The sequence below is a fragment of the Haemaphysalis longicornis genome, unplaced genomic scaffold (assembly GCF_048455015.1).
Source record: "Haemaphysalis longicornis isolate Haplotype H1 unplaced genomic scaffold, Haemaphysalis longicornis Haplotype H1 scaffold_4, whole genome shotgun sequence".
Lineage (NCBI taxonomy): Eukaryota > Metazoa > Arthropoda > Arachnida > Ixodida > Ixodidae > Haemaphysalis > Haemaphysalis longicornis.
The window spans coordinates 14,215,355-14,233,401 of NW_027526361.1; positions in this window are offsets into that span (position 1 = coordinate 14,215,355).

Below are 18,047 nucleotides of genomic sequence, written 5' to 3' on the forward strand. Positions count from 1 at the left end.
GAGAAATTTCACTGTAGTCGGTTCTGCTTTGTTGATAGCCAACTCTCATTCATACTTCCCAAACTGTACAAATCGTATCCCTTTCCCGTTTTGTAAACATTAACTAATATTTGTGAAGCTTTAAATAGTTCTCTTTACGTGAATTGGAACAAATACGGTAGGTTTATATTTTGTTGCCGGATCCTTCCTGCATAAAATTTGTACTTCTTACAGTTTGTACCTCTCAGGATTCCCATACGCAATGTACTGCCGCGGGTGTCTGAGGTTTCTTTGAATAAACGAAGACTAATGATTTAGGCACCAGGCATATTACATGATACAAGACACATGAAGAAGCGCCATTTTTAACGTTAAATTGTTTTTGCTTTCATCGTGCACAGAAAATTTGCGCCAACGTTTTCACGCACATCCGGCCGAATTCTGTTGAAAGGAACGATATGACGGTCCCGTTTGCCGCACCGGAACAAACGTCGACAAAAACGTATCTCATTTCTGCGAGTCGGCTCTTGCGAAAATCTTACGCTGGTGCCCGTACGCATTCGATGGCATAATCCCACAAGGACCCAGTGTTTTATGAATGGTTGCCCATGCGTCTTCTCTGATCATTTTTTACGTTGTCCGGGCGTCTGAATGCCTAGTACCAGCCCACTGTCAATAACGTTCATCTTAAGCGCACAAAAAACACACGGACACAGAAGACAAGGACAAGCGCTTGTCCTTGTCTTCTGTGTCTGTGTGTTTTTGTTCGCTTAAGATGAACGGTATGGAATACCAACTAGCCGGAACGCAAGTCCCCTGTCAAGTCTGTGCGATTGCGCCACTTTCAGCCGAATCGCCAAGGCTGCCTGGGGCCAGATCTTCTCTCCTCTTTTCTCCCCCTTCTCCCTCCCTCCTAGCTTCCCGCCGAGGTCAGTTGCAGCTGCAGAAGTGTGCGAACACGGCTAAAGCCTGTTCTACATGATCCGCGAATTTCCCTGCGAATTCGCTGCTGCGGCGCCGCTCGTGCAGCAAAAAGATCAAGTTTATTTGCTGCTGCAAATTTCCAAATGCTAAAAGCACGAAAAATCCACTAGACATCCACATCGTTTGGACACTGGGGCATGAGTATTGAGAGGGTACTGAAGCGGCATATACCACAGCCCGAGGCCACTAGTGCTGGGCTTCAACCCTCGTAGGCTCTGACCACTTTTGCGACAACCACTCGTCCATCCCCAAATGCAGCAGGGACATACCAGATCACTACCAGCTCTCAAGAAGAGCATACCGGGCGGTCCACCCAAGGCTAACCAAAGAAGGAGCCACACAATTCTGAAAACTGCAAACAAACTCATTTCCACACTCCACACAGCTGCACAGCATAGACTGTACTCTCTTCAGCTAAGACTGCAACTTCTGCTGTCGGACGCCCAACAACCTGTACCACATGGTGAGGGGGTGTAGGGTCGTCACGGAACCACCGCTAGTCCTCGCACCGTCAGATCAGCAGTGGGAGGTCCTGCTGGCCAGTGATGTACTGGGAAACCAGCGCGGCTGGTGACCACGGTAATTCGAGCTGCAGCTGGCCAGGGCCTCCTGGACTGGAGACGCCTCCCACCATGGATGACCGACAACCAATCATCCCCCATTGCTATGAGAGCAATGAACGCCTAGCTATTCCTCCTCCTCATCCTCCTCCTACGCCTATTCCTCCTCCTCCTACAGCGGACGTTCGGCCGTTCCAAGCATTTGGCAATTTGCCCCAGAAAAGAAACTAGGCCTTTGTGCCGCAGCAGCGAATTTGCAGGGAAATTCGCTCCACGTGGACCGGTCTTAACGTTCACGTTAAGGGACGTTGACAAGGTCTCCAAGAGCTTCGATGTTTTGCCGTGCAAACTTCACAAGCAAAAAACAAAAACAAAACGTTCCACTTCTGGCTTTCTGGAAAAAAAAAAAGTTGTTTCTCTCTCTCTTTCTCTCTCTCCACACAATCTGATGACGATGATGACTATGATAATGATGCCCTTGCAGTGTTTGTCCCGTACCCACACGGGGGGATTTGCCGGAGATAAATAGTTTTCTGCGCCCCAGTTGGAGCTTATAGATTGAATTTCTTTTCCGAAACGTCTTGCGGCACAGCCAACTTTATCCACGTACTCTTACAGCGTCGCGTTGTATCACTCCACAAGCCAGTCGCGCCACATCCCAGGTGCGGTAGATCGCTCTCGTCGGGCAGTTCGCCTTCTATTGCGGCATGGGCAGGCCGGGCGGCGTATTTCCAAACGCTTCGCTGCACAGCGGCCCACGTCACACGTGTCTTCGCGTGATACAGAACGTTAATTAAACGTGGTAATAGGTGCGGTCCGAACCTGAAGTAACCTAAAACGTCCCAAATCACTATTTACAACAAAAACAACGGAAATAAATGAGTTCAGCCATAAAAAACAGGATTTGAGTATAGAAAAAAATTTGCATTAATAAAAAATTAAACTAAAGGCGCTGAGACTGGAAACCAGGCCATTAGCCCCAGTACCCAGAACAGTATACCTCGAGGCCACAGAGCCGGAACGGCGGAATCGTTTTAGCAGCAGCTTAATAGAATAGCGCGCCCAGTGACATTACACAAGTCATGTGGGGCGCTACGCAGCGAACCGTTTGGAAACACGCGACCGGGCGTGATTCGATCCTTGGGAGAGAGAGAGTAAACTTTATTATAGAAAAGGAGCCAAAAAGGTTTCCTCAGTCAAGGACTCCGTTGGAGTGTCCAGCCATCCCAGCCCTGTGGATCAGCCGAAGCTGATCTTCGACGCTCGAGCTGGCCCGGTCTCCCTCCCACTTCTCAGCGGAGGGGTTAGAAATCGCTTGCGCAAAGTGAGGGGTTGAGCTGGCACTCCCATACCATGTGGTTACAGAGTGCAGGGCGCTTTGCGGAATCAACACTGCAGTGCAGCCAGATGAAGTGCAGCTTGGTAGGGTCGGGAAAGGTGTTCCTTTGCAGGAGACACCAGTAGCGATCCTCGGGAGAGAAGGCTGCCATTGAAGAAGGTAAATGTTCCTGGTAATCTCAGAAAAATGATCTACGATAACGTAAATTACACACTTGCGTTCAGTTAAAACTTAGCGAAATGAAATGGTTACGTTTTTCTCGATTGACGGTTTTGAGTTTTCAGTTTGGTCGCAACCTTTTTATTTTGGCAGAAGTGCTTTTGCTTTCGTGTTGCCTTCATTGCGTTTCGATTTCGGTCATTTTTGTTTTCAGTGAAATCTAGCTTCGCGCGCACCCCTGTTTCCGGAGGGAAGGGGTTATCTGAGGCATGTTCCCTAGCGTTTAAAAAGAATGCGGACCCGAAAGACGTTAAATATATATTTTTTTATTTGTAATGCACTCACTATGGAAGGCGTCACCGGCAATGGGAATTGAGCGCGCGCCGAGATGCATTTGTTTCATGGTGCGCGCTTTTTGCAGAAGTCAGCAGGGTGGACCTCTTGTGGATGCCAGCCGGCTGCGCGCATCCGGCCGGCGCATACCCGCGACCTCTTACCCCCTCCGGCTGCGCCGCCAGCAGTTCGGCTGGCTCAATAGCAATGTGGTGACGCCGCTTCTTTCTAAGGCTTCATTTCAAATCTTCTCAATGCAGTTGGGTAGAAGCATCTTGGCACTGAGAATTTTAGCGCATGTTTGTGCACCCGCATTGCCGCCTCAGACCAGCTCAACCAGAAAAAAAAGAGTATGTTCACAGTACGCAGCCACCCATTGTGGTGATTCACTCCCGCCAGCAGTTGTCACTACCTATATGGCATCATGTTTGCTGCCTTCCCGTTCTTTGGGGTGTTCACATCTGGGTTTCACGCTCCGAAGCAGCACCTGGGTGATGAGACGCGCCGTAGCGGGAAACTACGGGATGGGTTAGCTTCCCGGGGATCCCTACGCTACCCTGGAATCTCAAAAAAAAAAAAACGGTAGCTTTCATTTTTTCGCCTCCTCCAAAAAGCGTCGCCACGTCCGAGATGTAACTCGGAACCCCGTGCTCAGCAGCGCGTATGAACCATTCAGCCACCGCGTGCGGTCCTACTTAGTGGAGTCCCGTAGCGCTGTCCATTGCACCAGCTTGTGAGAGTACTTGGCCCGCTGCGTTCCGTCGACCTCTGAAGCCCGTCGGAAATGCTTACGCAGACGCTAGCGGGGCGCAGCGGGGTTCCGTCACGTATTCTGTGGAGCCTATGCTGACCGCTATGACTCCCTCCCCCCCTTCCCCCACGGCACTTTGGCCCACCGGCAACCCGAACACACCTAGGCAAGCAGGCGTGCCGGCTAGTGGGTCCGTTTTTGAGAAGCAGACACACTGTCACGTTGGCACGCTCATGCGCCACGCTTGTGCGTCACACTGGTGTGGCATGCTCATGTGGGCGTGCTCGCAGAAACACTGGCGAAAGCAATAACCTATCGCATTTGAGATACGTATACGGTGAGCGGACTCCTCACAGGATAACGGTGGTAGCTACTGTAGTGTTCGCGGAGCGCGAGCCATACAAGCGACACGTTGGGCGTTCAGTCCGAGAGTCCCTTTGTTTTCCAGTTCCCCTCCCCGGGTCGCGCCCTAATAATTCCTTCGTCGGGCGGGCCGAGCCGCCGGCTGCGCGCCGTCGGCGCAGGTTTCCCTTTCGTCACGGCATAAACACACAGCACAGCTACGTCCGTTCGTTCTTCCTGCCTTCAACTCCGCGTAGCGAAAGGAACCAAACAATAACTCCGAGAGCTCAAGTAATTAGGCACACAGTGAACGCGTGACGCTGACAGGACGACTGCCGAGTCCACGCAGAATGACAACTGCGCTGCCGCGGGCCGCCTTGGGTCTAATTAGCCTTCGATCAATATTTCGGCTAACGCGGTACGCTTTCCCTGACACCCAGAAAACAGCGGCGTTTTTCGAGCTGGGCAAATCTTCCCTGTTGTCCCAACCGCTGTATTAAAGCTCTGGGTATCTGCGCTCGTCCCCACTTGCTGTTTCTGCATTGCCAGTCCCGAAGGCAGCTGCGGTTGGGGGCGGAGCTTCGTAATTAGTACCGCTCCTCTTGACTTAAATACAAGCCAAATCCGTACCCGCTTGTTGTCCCTGGAGAACCTGTATATGCGGGGACCTCCGAAAAAGCCCATGAAAACGAACGACCATTGCGCCCACGGCAACACGGATTACATGGCTTTTTGTGAGACTTTTGTTCTCTGTTTCGTTTCTACTGCTGAAACCATCAGTTCATTTTTTAATTTTGCTTAAATTATTCCTCGCATCGAGCTGCTTTTTGTGTAAGAAAATAATAGGCGGCGTTTGATCACTATCGCACCTTTTGACCATCTTAATGTTATGCTAGATTAGGGACCATAAAGTTCCAGATGTGTTGGTTTTATGAGGCGCAAAAGGATATATACTGCCGTAAATTGGCATGCTAGAGAGTTCTGATGAAGAGTTCTATAGTTGAAAGGTGAGCTTTATGCTTGCGAAACTTCGGGCTTTTCTTATTTTCTTATCAGGCTTTTCTTATTAGCTGCAACATTTAGAGATGGGTATTTGTTTCTTTTTTCGCATTTTTAATTGAAAGGTTGAAAAATTTACGGCAGTGATTAGAAAGGTAAAAATACGTGTCTCTGTGCTTCATATGATGACGCGGGCAAAATGCGCAGGATAAAAAACTGTGATCCTTCGATTGCTGTATATGTATATATATATATATATTAAAGAATGGGTATAGCTTCTAACTTGAGAAAGATCGGCATCCGATCGAAACGTCGACCAATAAACAGTTTTGTTAGAAGCTATACCCATTTTTTACTATTTGCTACGGCAACCAAAGACAGCCCTTCTCGCAATCAAAGTATATATATATATATATATATATATATATATATATATATATATATATATATATATATATATATATATATATATATATATATATATATATATATATATATATATATATATATATATATATATATCCTTTCTTATCTGTTTCACTTTCTTTATTTCCAAATTCTTTTTCTGTTTCAATGACCTACCACATCCTCCCCTTTGCTTACCGAGGTTTTCTTGACTGCCAACTCTTATTTCTGTCTTATTTTCAATGACCCCCTCATTTCCTATTCTGATTCGCTACAACCCGCCGTGGTGGCTCAGTGGCTAAGGCGTTGCGCTGCTGAGCACGAGGTCGCGGGTTCGATTCCCGGCCGCGGCGGTCGGTTTTCTGATGGAGGGGAAAAGAAAAAAACGCCATTGTGTGCGAGATTTCGGCTCACGTTAAAGATCCCCAGGTGGTCAAAATTGATCCGGAGCCCTCCACTACGGCGCACCTCATCGCCTGCGTTGCGTCGGCGTGTTAAACCCTACAATCAATCAATCAATCATTGATTCGCTACAAGCATAGCGAGGGCCTCTGTTCTGGCAGTCTCGGTGCCATAGGAAGCTTAAGAGGGTTCAACGCTGGTCCACTACTCTTGACATGTCGTAGACACTCGAGTCACGGCCCGGTGGTTAAAAAGAAGGTCCCCTTCACCCCGAGTAGTCCGAGTGGCGCTGGCAACCACCCCCAAGCACAGGAAACAAAAATACCTCACCATACATACCCCAGAAAGTGGAGGGGAAAATCGCCCCGCCGGTAGCGTAGTTGTTATCGCACCACACCGGTATTCTGGAGGTCGTGGGTTCGGATCCCACCCGGCGGGCATTTTTTCACCACTTTCTTTTGAATGAACTCAAAAAATTCTTCATCTCTTTCTATGACCCACCACAACCTCCCCTTTGCTTTCCGAAGTTTTCTTGACTGCCAACCCTTATATATATATATATATATATATATATATATATATATATATATATATACACAAAGTAGAAGTACGCTCTTCGGAGACTTTATTTCCAACGTTTCGACCTGAGACAGGTCTTTCCAACGTTTCGATCTGAGACAGGTCTGAGACAGGATGAGATGATGATATATATATATATATATATATATATATATATATTGAGAGGCAATGCCAGGAGACTTGGCGGACGACGTTTATTCGGCGAGCGGTACCCTGGCCAGCACAGGATCAATCACGATGGCGATGATCGCGCCTCCGAGAAAAAAGACGAGCGATGAGATGATGATGGACGCACCCAATGCAGCGAAGACGACGAAACACGAAGGCGGTATTGGCCAGTCATAATACTGAGCTATGGCCTGATGACGGGACGTTTAAGATTCGCCCTTACAATATATATATATATATATATATATATATATATATATATTACGGCACGGGCTTTCCTAATGGAAGCGGGTTGTTCAGCGTTCGTATTCTTTTTGCGTCACATTTCGTGCACTGTGAGTCTTTTTTTTCAAGGAAGAGCCAGTCTAACTTTTTGCATCTCATAGCCTCCATTCTTTTTTATTTTTCCATCCTGGCTACTGCGTCTAATTTTAAAAACCGTAAATGTTTACTGGGCATATAATTTCAGGATAAACTATTTTAAGGTGTCCTCATCTAATTATATTTCCGCTTATACCTACTCCTGTTATACCTTTTTCCCTGTCTTTTTCCTTGTCTTTGTCCTCCATATTTTGCTCCTTTCTTTCTGTGAACTATATTTGCACCTTCTTCTGTTTCCCTCGTTTCTTGGCCCTGTTTCCCTGTTTCTTTTTTTTTATTCTCTGACAGCGAGAACACACATAATTAACTCTAAGTATTGTCAATAATGCTTGATTCCCGGCAGACTCCGATCCTGATCGCCCTCTCCTAGTATTAGCCAAAGGAAAGCATGAAAAAAGTTGTTATTTCCAAAAAGATATGTTTTGAATTCGATATTTTTTTTTTGCGTTACGCACCATGAGTCAGAAAAAAATTCAGGGAAGCTTGAACATGACTTGAAGGGAAGCTTGAAGGGCATGACTTGAATGGCGAAGCTGTTATAGGTGAGCATTGCCGGACAAATGTATGTTTCAGTATCAATGTTTAACTTGCATAGTTGCAGTGCTAGTAATCGTTGTCATATGCATAGAAGGGGTTGTCTTCTTTGTGGCGAGTAGGGTATCGATGTTTATTTGCATAGTTGCAGTGCTAGTAATCGTTGCCATATGTCTAGAAGAGGTCATCTTCTTTGCGGCGAGTGGTGGATGCAAAGTCACCCTCAGCATTGTACACTTCCACCAGCTCAACTGGCAAAGCTTGCGTTAAGTCGCACAAGGCTTGAACAATAGCGAAGCTGCAGGATTTCTTTATACGTCAGCACTGTATACAGGACACATCACCACACATTTGGGCAAGTTTGAAATTGTTTGTTTAAATGTTCCGCCGTTGCTTTGAAGTGTGCTAGTAGCAGTCATCTTCATACGCATTGGTATCGTGGTGCTCCTCAGGCCAAGCATTACATGCGCGACAGCGCTTACGATAGCGCTGTCGTAGTTTTTTTTTTTTTTTGCGTAAGCCACTGCGCGGTCCGGGGAAGCTCGGCGGTGGCCGCGAGCGCTCCGCATTTTCTTAGTATTTTTTCCTGCAACACCGAACTTACGGCTTGTACAACAGCTATGCATGCACTGCTAAAAGGCGGGTGGTTATTGATGAGAAAACAATTTCATTTTTTACAATTGTTTGTTGTATACGACCTCGCCTATCTTAATTTGGAGAGGAGGAGGAATAACTTTATTGTTTGCCCAGGATAGGGTCAGGGTAGAGTAGGTTGTAAGTCCCTTCCCCACCCCTCTTCAGCCATCGACCAGGAGCCCCTGCTCTTTGGCGGCGGCCTCGGCCATCCGGGCAGCCCAAGACTGATACTCTGCGTCCGAGCTGAGCAGTATCGTCTCCCACTGCTCCGGTGTAGTGATTTGTCCTTCGCAGACTCACTAATCAATTCGCTACTGATAAAGAAGCGACGCAATCCATTGCACGAACACAGCTCGTCTACTACCGGCCTCCTTGAGCGAGAACATTGCACACATCAACTGCGACTAGTTAGCTGGCCCCACTAGGTACGACTCTCCAAATCAGCAGCCATCGCTCAGTGGTTCGCTTAGGCGTCGCATGCTCTTCCCAAAGCACGGAAAGTACGACGCGGCGAAGCCGTCAAAGGCGTGCTTCTCCTGTCAGCGCCGCGCCTTTTGCCAGCGCCTAATGGGTTTCCCGTGTGAAGAAGCCTCGGCTTCGAGCGAACGCCGCACATCAAAGAGAAGCAGCGCCAACGAACGCCCCAGAATCGCGTCAGCTGCAGCCGCCGACAGGGTATACGCCTGCATACATAGCGTGCCCACACGGGCTTTCTCCCGTGCCGACCGTGGGAGCCCGTGGCTGCGTGCAAGGACCCCGAACCCAGAGGCAACGGGGAAGGCCGAGATTTTTGCCGATTTTTCCTGCCTTGGAGCGGCTGTTTTCGCGATCCTTCTCAGCGCACAATCTTCCAGTAAATATGATATGTACTAGGTGCGGGGCTGAGGAAAAAAAGAAAATACGGTCACTCCAATACCTATGCTGCTGCTTGGACATCGGTGTGGTTATAAACCCCCTCACTCGCGCATGGTCATTTTCTCATTTAGTTATTCATTCGAGCACTCAATCAATCAATCTATAAACAACATGGCCAGAAGCAATGAATTGATCAGTGCTACACGCACAAGGGGCTGCAGAGGGTTTCGGAAAAATACAGATTTTATGTTGAACGAATTTGAAGCTGCCCCTGGACAACGAATGGGTCTTTAAGTATTATCGGGACCACGTCAAAGTGGCATGAATAGTAGGGGGCTTAGAAGGGGAAAATACGAAAGCGGGAGGGGGGGGGTGGCGTTGAGCAGGAGGAGAGAGAGAATGTACCTTGCCATTCGGGCGAAGCGACCACGTGCCAACCTAAATCATCATTAAGGGTCTCCGCAAGGGATCAATCATTCCAATCCAAAGTTGCCATGATAGATTGGAATGGCCACATGGCTCATTTAGAGGGTTCAAGCGACAAAATCACAACTCACGAAGAGTTTGTCGACATTATAACAAACATATGCCGCAGGAACAGTTCGAGTTCAGCTATTACAGCCATGCTCTGTGGCGGGCGCTGAATGCATACGAGCGACTTCGAGCCATCCGGCACCGATCAGAACGCCGTGTGCGAAGGGTGAAGGACTTTATCGACAGATGATATCCGTGTGGCCGGACGCGCAGAAAAGCGCCGGCAAAAACACACCGACAAGCTCGGCAAGGAGCAATAAAGGCTGTTTTGCTCACGGATGGACTTACGCAAGCCTCTCTCGCGCACCTGGTGCGTAGTCAGAAGCTTGAAATCGGAGCCGTGTCAGATCCACCCATTTCCATTAGTGGCTCTACTTAGTGGACACAGTGAGATTGAAGTGGCGGAAGCATACTGCAGAAAGATTACTTCCCCTTTCACCTCCACTGTAGTGTCCATTGTCACGACGTCTGGACTCTCCGTGTCAAATGCTGTGATTTTGGACTGTCCTTTCATCATGCGGGAGCTCCTTAATGCCCTAGCGTCTCTGAGCCGATCGTCAGCACCAGGTTCCGACAAGATTACCTACTCCATCTTAGTCCATCTTGGTGAGAAGGCTTTTCAGCAGTTACTCTCCATCTACAATTATTCCTGGAGCTCAGGGCTCCTCGTAGCCAGCTGGAAGATCGGGCTTGTGAGACCAGTTCTCAAACAAGGCAAGTCACAAGCGGACAATGAACTCCTACCGACCAATAAAACTTTTGAGCTGCGTTGGCAAAGTTATGGAGAAGATAGCTTTAGAGCGCCTGGTCTGGGACCTTGAAAACAGGGTAGTGTATTCACCACAGACGTCGGGCTGCATGCGCGGAACGAGTAGCATAGATAATGCCCTTATTTCATCACGGGGCATAAACAAAGGGATGGTGTTAAAGAACATTGTCGTACCTGTCTTTCTAGACATCAAAGCGGCCTTTGAATGCGCCGCCCATGATGCTATTTGCCGAGAAATGACGGCTGTAGGTATCAGATGCCAGATGCTTACGTGGCTAAGTGACTGTCTTCCAGACAGGATGGTATCATGCACCAAGATTTAAAAAAAACAGCAATGGCGTTACAAGAACAAAACTTGGCGCACAATATTTCCAGTACAGGGGAGCAGGGGCCAGTAATTTTTTCGTTAATGAGATTACAGTAATTGTTTTGATTAATTATAAAACTCGAGAAGTACTGCTCTAATCATTGAAGTATCAAGAAGACACTTGTAGATACCCATGAGAGGAAGCTAACTGCGGTATTTTCAGCGGCGAACTTCTTACGTGCTTATTTATTCTGACTGACAAAGAAACCCCGCGAATTAGAAAAAATACCACGTGACGGCGATCCCGCGCACATCTTAAAGCAATGCCCTCAAACAGGCGCGTTTGGTTAACCAGAATGAAATAAAGAAAAGAAAGAAAAAAAGAAATCGCGGTCGAGTTTGTGCCTGATCTCCCACAGGCGCTCCGCGAAACTTGCTGTTGCTCCTTCCATGCATACCGTTATCAAGGTGATGCGCTGTCTTTCCGGACGGATGCGCTGTCTTTCCGGCAAGGCAGCTGTTTTCAATCAGCTTATTCGAGGGCGCTGGTTTATGATGCACACGGGAGCGCCGTCACATGGTATTTTTTATATTTCGCGGGGTTTCTTTACCAGTCAGAATAAATGAGTACGCAATTAGTTCGTCGCTGAAAATACCACAGTTAGATTCCTCTCGTGGGTACCTACAGTTGTCTCATTCGCACTTCAATGATGACGACGACGAAGAGCCTGCCGGTATGGTTGCGTATCGGTTCCTGCTTCAACGGCTTCTAAACCCTGTTCGCTACCATCCACCTTCTTCTCAGTGATTCCCCGTTGATAACGAAGCGCCCCGCTTCATTTTAATACCCATTGTCCCAAGTTTCTTCGAACCACGGGGCTTTTTGCAGCCCCACCACCGCCACTGCCACATTAGGCCTCGGCGCAGTCATGTCGGCGCCGCCGGCGCTGCTGCGGACCCCGGTGCTGGTCTTGCAGACGGCGTCGCTTCTACCTCCTGCGTCTACAACGCCAGTCATTACTACGCTGCCCCCACTGACCGCCGCTACGCCGCCACCGGCCATCGATGTGACTGCCCCTCCAACGGTGCCCCGAAGTTCTACACCACCCAGCAGTTCATCGACCACCAATGGAACAGCGCCCCATAGTGACCCAACTGCGGCATGTGAGGACGTCTATATGCAAGATGACGTGCAACACCCGCCGAGTGTTCCCAGCTCAGTTGATGCACCCCTGAACTGCCCAGAAACACACTCTCAACTCGGACCTCTCAATGACCGTGCTTCGTGGACTCGGCCAACCTCTTCCACCAGCAGAACCGTGAACAAAACTGATCGGGTGAGTAGGCCACGCTCTCTGCTCGTGCTCAGACCGCTCGCTAAAATCAGCGTCAATGAGATTCCCAAACGTACCTTCGTCCATCTAATTGCCACAACTGCACCAAACCCATACCTTGCCGAACTAGCTTCCCACCGGTACGAAACACTCGGCAACTGCCTTTACATCCCAGTGTACGACGATTCCCACACGCAACGTCTCTTATCAGCCACTCAGCTACATTTCCTCCAGAGCGGATCCTCAGTCACCATTCCAATTGAAATCAAGCTGTCTCCGTATCGGCCCAATACGTCCAGAGGTGTTATTGAAGTTGAGCCCAATGAAACAAATCAAGAAATTCTGAAATGGATCCGCTGCGAACAAGCCAAAATCATAGCATGCCACCGCCTTGGCCACTCCAATAGAGCAGTCTTAACGTTCGACTCTCCCAGTCTCGAAAAAGTGGTAAAATACTAGATGGCCATCATCCAACTGTCGCCATACCAACCGCGTCGAATGGTATGCTACAACTGCCATAACATCGGGCATATGTGTCGACATTGCCCTTCTCCAACCGTTTGTCGCAACTGTGGGAAAATGCATCCCGACACAACAGACTGTGGACCCACCATCTACTGCGTCGTTTGCAATGAGTTGGGCCACATTGCACTGAACCCTACCTGCCCTGGAAGAGTTCCCACGCCACCCAACAAGCCCCCTGCCAAGGACCGCACCAATGGCATCTCTTGGGCGGATCTTGTGCAGCAAAAAGATATTTCATTCCCTCGTCTTCCTACTACGCAAACCATTACAAACGAGCCCGAAAGTAATTCTCAATCGAAAAACTCTGACAACAATACGGCACATATTCTTGCTCAACTGAATGCCCTTCGTGCGGAAAATCAGCAACTCAAGGCCGAAATCATGGAACTTAAACGAGCCCAACAACCCAGACTTCCACCCTCCTCTCAACCACCCCCCTGTCAAGCGCCCTCCTCCCAGCCGTCCACATCCGCGACCCCTTCATCCACAAGGCGCACTCGAAGCCCTAGTACTAAACGCACTCCTACCTCCAAATCCAGACTGGACCCCCCCAATTACTCAAGTACTGCAAACTATACGTACTGACATACATCAAGAACGACTCGCTCGACAGGAAGATTGCAAAAACACGCATTCCTATATCGACACGCAGGTGAACCAACTACGAACACTTCTACAACAAGTCATTACACGCCTTCCACCCATTGACCCAACCAGAGCCCCCGAGAAAGATCCCACCCCCACGTCCGCAGATTGTTTCATGACTGCCCCAGTAACGGCACAACAGTAGAACTGCCGTAGCTTTCAGCACCAGCGCACTACTTTACTGATGAAGGTTAAACTGTCCCAACCTTCCTTTATTCTCCTCCAAGAAACACACGGAACTCCGAGTATCCCCGGTTATGTTGCACATACGAACCCATCTATCACGCAAGTGACGCGAGGTAGGTCCAAAGTAAAATCAACTCTCACTCCAGGATATGCCGCCGTTTTTGTACAGTCCCACTTCGCTACCTCTCCCGTCATCCTGCCTGAATTCTCATCCTGTAATCACGAAGTCGTTGCAGCTTTAACACGCCTCGCTTCTGGCCGCAAAATTATTCTCGTCTCAGCCTATTACAAACCTATCGACAGTTCCTCACGTTCCTCCGAGTTTGCCTGGATCCCGGCTCTCGTCACCCGTCACCCAAATATTCCAATACTCATTTGTGGTGACTTCAATGCCCCTCACCCCCAATGGGGTTACAGCCGCACATCTGCTCGAGGAAGCTCTCTCGCCGACACCATGGATCTCCAAAATTTCATTCTTATCAATGAACCTTTCCAAAAGACAAAAATTGGCCTTCATAAAGCTCAGGAAGACACCACACCGGACCTCACTTGGGCAACACCCAATCTCCTCAAAAGTTTGTCCCCCTACTCTACAACCTGGGGTTGTGACCACTTCCCCCTCCTTATAACGTTTCGTGGCAAGAAGACGCGCACTAAGCAAACACTATCCCGACTAGACTGGGACACCTTCCACGAATATATCGACCAAAAAGACCCCCCCTGCCTCCTTCGGTGATTTTGCGAATCTTATTCGAACTTGTACCCAAGCAGCCACCGAAGAAATCGAGTGCTCTTCCGACATACCAGCTCTCTATGCCCACCTCACAAACCTCTGGAAAAAAGTGCACTATCTCACACAACTGTACTGCTCTACCGGCAAACGTCATACAATCCTTGTCCGCATACGCCGCCAGTATAAACTCATCACGTCATATCCACGTTGCATTTCCAATAACCACTGGAATGATCTCTGTGCCACACTCGGTCATGGAAAAGGACTTCGGGCTCTCTGGAAAATTCACCAAAGTCTTGGACCTAAGAAAAAACAACGACTTCCACTATTTTCTACCCTCACGCTCACAAAAGACCCAGTCAGCGTTGAACATGATATCATTATGGCTTTCTTCGCCCACGCCCAACTCCATCTCCCTCCTCCTCTTCCACACATACCCATTTCATCGCCACAGGACGACCTCGACCTTCCCTTCACCTTCAATGAACTTTACACGGCCATTCACCAAGGTAAACCCAAATCTGCCCCTGGAAATGACGGTGTAACCTGGAAACACCTCCGCAACTTGCCAAAACCTGCCCTTGTTGCCTTACTTGGCCATGTGAACCACTGCTGGAAAAATGAAGTTAATGAGCATCTTAAGCTCACTCTCATCTTCCCTATTCCCAAACCCAAGAAGCCTGGTACCGACCTCACCAACCTCCGAGCCATCTCTCTTACTCCTGTTTTCTGCAAACTCATAGAAAGGCTAATCAATAACCATATCACCCATTACCTCGAATATTTCAAACCATACTTTCACCCTGCACAGACTGGCTTCCGCCCTAACCTGAGCACTCACGATAGCCTTTGGCTGTTACGTCGAGTGATCAACCGCTCCCATCACAACCACTCTCCTCCAGACTTGATCCTAGCAGTTGACCTACGCAAGGCTTTTGATCGCGTTAACCAATCCGCCATACTAGAGGAACTGGCGCACGCCTACCCAAGCACCCGGACACAAATCCGGATCCGCAATTTTCTGAACGCTCGGCCAATACGACTTCAAGGATCTCACCCAGGCTGGACTCCTCGCACTTACTACCTTGACCGCGGGGAACGACAGGGATCCATACTTTCCCCTATACTATTTTTTCTCGCCATGGTGAGGGTCGCTCGAAATCTCGAATGTGACTCTGCTGCACGATTCACAATATATGCAGATGATGTAACCATATGCACTGAATCAGCCGACTTTTCATGCTCCGAAGACATGCAAACCGAACTCCAAGCCGCCGAAAATAGCCTTGAATGCTCCTTGGCCTCTCGTGGTCTGGAATTAGCTCCGGAAAAAACCGAATTCTTACCTGTATTTGGCCACAAACCCCCTCCAAACTATAACCTTCTAACTCTTCTTGTCGCCGGTACTCCTATAACAGCTAGTTTTCAACCCATACGACTACTCGGAATCCCAATCGGACACAAAAACAGCCCGTCAATGTGGTTACAGCAACTGAAAGCTAAATGGAAAACAATTCAACATGCCATACATCGCCCCTCGAACAAATTTGGTGGAGCAAGCCAGAAGGCAACCCAAACTTTAGCCCACGCTGTCGCAATTGGTACCATAACTTACGCAGCCCAAACCTACGACCTCAACAAAACGGCCATGAGAACGCTTCAGCACCTGCACCGAGCCACCCTTCGCACCATCAGCGGACTACCAAAACATACTCGTCTGGAGAACTTGCAAGCTGCCGTTGCTCTTCCCCCACTGGAAAATATAATTAAAGAGCAAGTGAATCAATCCCTGCACCCAGGTGGTGCAGGGCAAGACGCGTCCACATCCGGCCACGACGACCAAGTAGTGGAACGCTTCTATGAAGATGTGGAATCGGCAATGGCTAAAGTAAAAACACAGTATACCATAGTTATGGGGTACTTAAAGGAGCCATGAAGACAAAATACAAGTTGGGTTTATTAGAAAGACCGCTTAGTCCCGATAACAATGATACCAATATCATAGCCATCTTCGAACAAATAACGGAGATATGAAAGAAAACGTGTGAAGCAGTCGCGACCTCCTAGGCAATTTCCCGCAACTTTTCTATGACGTCACGGAACCTTGTTTGTGCAATTGGCGGCCGCCTAACTGACCTGTCGCGACGACACAAGACTGGACGTCTGTAAAGGGGCCTCTAGTTCCATTTCCCCGCATCACTTGAATGCTAACGTGGAGTTAACGCACTGAAAATTATGATTTATTGTTGGCCCGTGTGACGTCATTCTTGCTCATAACACGTCACTGTGGCGCAAAATTTGAAAGTTTTTAAATACTTCTTGCTTTTTTTTCGTTAAAAAGCATCTTTTGTGGCTCTAATGGAGCTGAGTGAGATACTGAATCCTAGTTCTTTCAAATTAAACGAAGTTGTATTTTCTCTTCATGGCTCCTTTAATGCTAAAGTAGGCAAGAATCAGGCTGGAGACAAGGCAGTTGGGAACTATGGTCTGGGCTGTAGAAATAGCAGGGGGGACCTACCAGTTGAGTTTGCAGAACGGAATAACCTACGCATAATGAATACATTCTTCTGTAAACGGGAGTCGGAAGTGGACCTGGAGGAGCCCGAATGGGGAGCATAAAAATGAAATAGACTTCATATTATGCGATAACCCTGGCGTCGTGCAGGATGTGGAAGTGCTCGGAAGGGTAAGCTGTAGTGACCACCGCATGGTAAGATCTCGAATCAGGCTAGATTTGAGGAGGAAACGCAACAAGCTAGTACGAAAGAAGCCGATAAATGAGCTAACAGTAAGACGTAAAGCAGAAGAATTCAGGATCGCGCTGCAGAACCGATATTCAGCTCTTAACGATGAAGCCGAGCTTACGACACAGGAAGCCAGCGACAACCTTACACTCATTATCACGGAGTGGGCAGTAGAAGTCGGGGGCACTATGGCTAGACCGGATACTTGTAAACTTTTACAGGAGACGAAAGATCTAATTAGGAAACGGCAAACCATGACAATCTCTACCGCAGCTGACAGAATAGAACTAGCGGAGCTTTCGAAGTTAATCAATAAGCGTAAGACAGCTGACATACGGAAGTATAATTTGGAGAGGATCGAATACGCTCTAAAGAACGGAGGTAGCCTAAAAGCCATCAAGGGGCGTCTTGGCCCGGGGAAAAATCAGATGTATGCACTTAAAGATAAGCAAGGCAATGTCATCACAAATAGGGATAAAATCGTCAGTGGCCGAGGTGTTATATAGGGACCTGTACAGTAGCCGGGACATACAGGATAATGCCGAACGAGACAGTAGTTCAGAGGAGATAGACATCTCACCAGTAACGACCGAAGAAGTAAGGAAGGCTTTGAAAGAAATGAAAGGGGGCAAAGCACCTGGTGAGGATCAGAAAACAGCAGACCTCTTGAAGGATGGCGAAGAAATTGTACTTGAAAAACTGGCAAACCTGTATACGCAATGCCTAATGAGCGCAAGTATACCGGAATCTTGGAAGAACGCGAACATCATCCTAATCCATAAGAAAGGCGACATGAAGCACTTTAAAAATTACAGGCCCATCCGCTTACTGTCAGTCGTCTACAAGGTACTTACCAACGTAATC